Source organism: Papilio machaon, chromosome 5 (assembly GCF_912999745.1).
Source record: "Papilio machaon chromosome 5, ilPapMach1.1, whole genome shotgun sequence".
Classification (NCBI taxonomy): Eukaryota; Metazoa; Arthropoda; class Insecta; order Lepidoptera; family Papilionidae; genus Papilio; species Papilio machaon.
In genome coordinates, this window is record NC_059990.1 from 8,073,259 (window position 1) to 8,079,655 (window position 6,397).

The following is a 6,397-nucleotide window of genomic DNA, read 5'->3' on the forward strand; positions in this document are numbered from 1 at the left end:
TGTAACTAACATGACTTTCTTTTATATATATAGATAGGTAGATAGATATGTAACAAAATATATGAACATCAATTTAATCGGCTTACTTTTGTGGTACCGATTATTTATTCATTTGATATTTTTAGTGCGATGCAATTTTTTCAAAATTAACATAACATAGTGAATTACAAAACATTTCGCAATATTGCATTATTCATTTCATAAAGCGTCCAACGATGTAATAAAATTAGCCGCTGCTCTATTGTGACATTTATTTTCAAGGAAGTTAAGGAAAAAAATTCACACGAATTTATACGTATTTTCTGTGTACTTTAATCAACTTTATTACCGTAGGTTTCCAGTGCCGTAACACAAGAACCAAAATATATTCTCATTTCACTCATTTCATATTTAAATTCAATGGGAATGTGAAATTATAATAAACCTATATAAACTGTGATCAAAGACTTATTAAAAAGAAACATGTTAGTATCCTCACTTAAAACACTATCCCATTCGGTGTCGAGACCCTTGGTCCGTGGGGTCCTAGCGCTAGAAGGCTTTTTAAGGAAACAGCAAAAAGGTTAGTCGACATCACAGGAGACCGAAGAGCAGCTACCTCGGACAGAGAATTAGTCTAGCCATTCAAAGGGGGAACGCTGCCAGTATCTTCGGAACCTTGCCTAAAGGGACACCTTTTAATGACATATTTTAGTTTTTATGTATTATATTTAATTTAATATTTTAACTTTATTTTATATTTGACATAATTAATTAAAACACTAAAAATATTATTAGACACTAGTTAAGCACGTGTTTTAACCCTTTAGCCGCCGGTAATTGATATGCTGGACGTCAACGTTGTTATAGTGATAAATTCGTTCCTATATAAGTACTTTGTTATTTATTTGTCAAGATCGTATTTGGGAAGCCTACGCATAATCACATTTCAATAATCATGATTTCTGGTAATGTCTAATATCAACGTGCGAAAAAGGGAAATGTTTAAGCTAAAATGTAATTGAAACACTTTATATTTTTTTATGGTTATGCCCTTAAACTTTTAGTAGTTTTTCTTTAGTTCCCGTTTTAGTCCAATCATTTAATAAAATTTGATGTACATGAGCGGCGGATCAAATAATTTTAGACAGTCCGTTGCTCGTTTGCCCCCTTCTCGTATAAAAAAAACAATTTATTAAATGAAAACAATATAAACAAGAAGATGGTGTGCATAAATAGACAAAGTTAACGTCGGCTTCTACCCTGTGTTTGCAACTAATCAATAACTTTGCCAATAGATGCGTACTACGTAACGCTGATAAGATCGATATGCAATAACACCTAATCTTAGTTCTCCCTGATCGCGTCGGTAATAAATTAAACATAGGAAAATTCTGTTTATAAATACTTGGCTTATCGTTACGATCTGTTGAAATATCATGGAAAAAAACGTTATATTGGCATAATAATAAATGAGATTAGATTAAGAATTTTACCACATTGGCGATAAAATTAAATATAGTTTGTTTTTTTAAAATGTGATGGAAAAAATCAAAAGCATCAAATCATATAAATGATATTTTTTTATAAAGCAGTTTATTTTACAAACGTGAATAACTCTAGAAAGGTATATACATATTTGATAAGCCTATTAGTTAAGGTCGCTTGTAAGGTTTATTATATTAATTTTCTATGCCTTCGAGACTTGTCTGAGCTCATTCGATTCGTCCTACGTAAATATTTTCATCTTATTAGTGCTTTTGTGGAGGTCGTGGTTTAAGCTGTGTATTGTGTTAAAATGGAACTTTTATAAAAACGTTGAATAAATATAAACTAAATTTGCTACAAAGAACGATCCCTTAAAATATCTTTTGATGTATTATTCTAGTCTTTTAAATTTTAACATTTTTTATTTTGGTTTTATATTAGTTATATTAAGAAAAAAATAAAATTTGTTATTGTCAAACACGTACAGTTTACAACAAAATAATAAGTAACTAACAATCAGACTAATCATACCATCATACTATCGCACTATCATACTATCATACTATCATAACTATCACACTATCATACTATCATACTATCATACTATCATACTATCTTACTATCATACTATCATACTATCGTACTATCATACTATCATACTATCTTACTATCATACTATCATACTATCTTACTATCATACTATCATACTATCTTACTATCATACTATCATACTATCATACTATCATACTATCATACTATCATACTATCGTACTATCATACTATCATACTATCTTACTATCATACTATCATACTATCATACTATCATACTATCGTACTATCATACTAATATTATAAATGCGAAAGTTTAGATGGATGGATGGATGGATGTTTCTTTGAAGGTATCTCCGAAACGGGTCAACGGATCTTGACGACATTTGGCACAGATGTAGAACATCTGGAAGAACACATAGGTTACTTATTAAGTTTTTTTTAATTTCACGCGGACGGAGTCGCGAGCGACAGCTAGTGCCTCATAATTTTATTTCAACGAAATCACATTTGTTTTTGAAATAAACATACTCATGAAATCTAATTTATACCTTAAGAGATAATCTCTACGTTCTCTGTTTTATAAGAAAAGATAAAACCTGGAATAGAATTTAATGTCTCATACAATACGTAATTGTGTTAGCAGGAGCTGAAGACAGTTATGCATATTGTATTACATTATATACGTCCATTATCCACTTGATTGAGTTTTCGTGATTACAGTCATGATTGACTGGAATGAGATTAACGCCGGCGTGCGATAAATGCGCCTAGTTTGCAGGTGATTGCAATTACATCGTCAAGATCTAGAATTTATTGTTGTTGATCAATCGAATATGAACTTTATGCTTTCGTTTTGAAAGTTATTTATTTATTTTTTGTAAAGTATTCTAAATAAATTTTCACTCTCAAATACGATCATAATACAGTCTAGTTTATTTTACATCGGCAATGGCCGAAAACAAATGACTAATCATTATTGCATTAACACAATAATTTAGAACTTATTAACAAACCACAGACAGAAAGGTAATATTTTGGCTTGAATTCTTTTTCTTTTTCAAAATCAAAAGATTTAAATTGTTGTTGATTATTTTAATTTTTGTTCGAGTACAACCACTATCTTTTGTAAATTTCATATAATTGTATAATTAAATGTATAAAATAAAATGGAAACCTGCAAAATATTTGCAGGCGTGTAGCTATTTAAAATTAAATGAATGAGAGGACTTAAATTTATTTGTGCGTCATAATATAGACTCGTGCAACCCACAATATTATCTCACAATAGCGATCAGTTTCCATGAAATATGCCGATTGATTTCCAGTCCTCCACTTACTATTGAAACAAATTCAATTTCTGTTCGCGTGCATTTCGTAATTACGAACATATTTGAAAACGATTTCTGAATTTACTATCTACATTCGGTATTGTGTTACCCAATAAATTTTTATCTATGTATCTTACATATTAATGAATCCTTTTTATTATTGAAAAATTACTTATACAATTACAATGTTTTGAAGTATATTCGTTAAAAATCTTTTTTGACTATTACAGGCACCTACAAACTATGCAAGTCGAAATACTTTTTGCATTTAGGAGTGTATAGGCTGGTGTGAAAAGTGAATAGTGATCGTTATCATCGTCCATCCCAGCGGGATAAAAGACGCGACAGATTGTTTTAAATTTTAAAAAGTTTCCTTTCTACCGCTCACTTTCTACACGAAGCTACGGAATGTGGAAAGATAAATATTTTGTTTTACAGTCATGAAGCATAAGTTTGTCGCAAATCTCGTAGCAACTTCTACAATGACTCTCGACATGTAGAATCTTTTTCGAACCACCATCGAAAGTACTACTTCTGAGAAAAACGAAGGAAAAATATATAAGCTGATCGTAAGCTTCAGGGGTTTTTCGGTATAGTTTTACACGTTAGGGATTACTCTATAAAATATCGAAGTAGCGACGTCAACAGGTTATTTCGCCATATTGAAAAGGTAGTAAACGAGTATGTCAGCCCCTCGGGGAGGTATATATCGAAGAGCGAAGTATTACGTTTCGCAAAGGTCTACGCCGTAGCACTTCTTATAAGTTAAATTTTTACCTTGGCGAGATATTTACGTCTACATACGACTATCATAAGATGTATATGTTAAAGAAATGATGTCTAATTTTTCATCAGTAATACTTAGACTTTTAGTTTTTCTTGTCATTTTTTAAAATACAGCTGTTTTTTACGGCACCGCAGCTTCGTTTCACACCCTTTCATAGTTTTAAAATAATATTTTTTTTATTTAACTAAGAAAAAATAGTGAGCAAAAGTCAAGTCTGAATCTATATTGCTTAAAAAAGTTTAATTAAAATTTGTTTACACGTATATATTTCTTCAATGACTTCAATATTCGGTTATTTCGGTTTACTAATTACGCGTTTACATTGTTTGTAATACAATGTGTCTGTAATCCGACTGCTTAATAACATGAATAACGGCAATGTAACATATGAACAAAGTATTTATTTTGAAGAGGAAAGAAACTAAAGTGTAACATGTAGAGAAATGTATAAACATCTATAGAACTTATTTGGCCATAGTCTAATCTATCAATTGCGAACGTATTCTTTTTCTTCTTTTAATTGGAACACAAACAATTTTTTTTATATGAAAATAAATCCAAAGATCTAAAGATACTTTAGAATTCAAATTATCACAAAAGAAGGGTTATATCAAAGGAGGTCTCAGGGGTGTCACATAATTTGGGGACAAATATAAAGACACTCACGACCCCGCTTTGTATCACAGGACAACTGAAACTCCGCACTCGTGGGAATTAATATTCCGACTATAAATAAAAAAGGTTTGCTGTGTTTACAGATTCGTTCTTACACTTCGACTCTAGAGATGTATATCTGCAATGTATATATATATAAAAAAGACAGTGTGATTGAATTGCTGCTGTGATAGATGGAACCAAAGAATGATCGAAGAACATTTTTTCCTAAAAATAATAAAATAGAATGATTAACTTCGCAGCTTTGTTTTTTTTAGTTGGTACTTTAAAGCCGTTGTAGCCGACCTATGTAGCAGCATCTTGTTAAAACTATAGGTCAACTATATGCAACAAATACTAAACTGAGACTAGTTATGACTCTATTGGGATATAATGCGGACCGTGAAATTAGTCATTTGGGTATAAATATACCATTTAACTTAATAATAATACTACTGACTAAATTATATTAATAAATGTAATATTTGATATATTTTGGAACATGGATTTAATGTTAACTTATATAGGAACGGCTAAAACACTCACGTATGTAGTAGTCGGTAGTCGTCGGCACGTAGGTAGTCGGCACCGACTAGTTTCAGTGAGCGACGGGCCGCGTCCGCGAAATAATACCAGTCTCACTCACCCTGATGAAGGTCCCCCGATGGGCTTGAAACTAGTCGGTGCCGACACCGGATTAGGTATATACGTGAGTGTTTAAGCCGTTCCTATATAAGTTAATGATAATGTCTCACGAAAGTTTTAATAATTTAATGGATTTAATGTTTATATTTTTCATTTTTTCGAAAGAGGTAGTAGCTGTATAAATGGTAAGATTCACTTACGCATTTAGTTTGTGACGTGTGTGTTTGAGTGAATAACTTACCCCAATGTAGAAATCTACACTACTGGAATTTCTTTTAATGCTGTAATAATTAATTTTTTTTTCTTCCTCGATATAAATTTAAGAGAAACATACCAACCCTAACTCTAGTGGAATTTCTCGTTAGTTTGAAATGGAGCTTGACACTAACATTACAGGCGACAGTTAAGTAGTATTTACCGAGCAGTTGTAAAGACTTTTATATTTATAACCTGGGAATAAACTGAGTGTACAATGTCTCCCGCTCTTACTCTACTCAATGATACTAAGTAACGACTAACAACGATACCTCTTAACGATAAAAACGTATTCTGTGTTTTGACTTATAATTTATAATAAGAAATCGAAGTATATTCTAGTCTAATCGGTTATCTTATAAGAGAATATGAAAGTACTATTCGTAGTGGGTACAGATATCCCACCAGGTTGAGTTCGATTCCACCGTTCGACTATTGTCGTAAACCGTATCCTAGCATAAGCCTAGAGTTTACTTGGAATGGTAAAATAAATATTAGTAAATTAAAAAAAATCTATAAGAGAACGACATAATCATCAATTTAGGATTCTTATAGTTTTATCTACTTTATTTATTTACTTTCTTAATTTACTCATATGATAAAATATCATATTTTAAGTTAAAGTTTGTGCGTACATTTTCCTTATTATGTTTTTTTATTTAGTCATTATATTCTAGTTGGATGCTCAGAAATACTTACTACTATATAT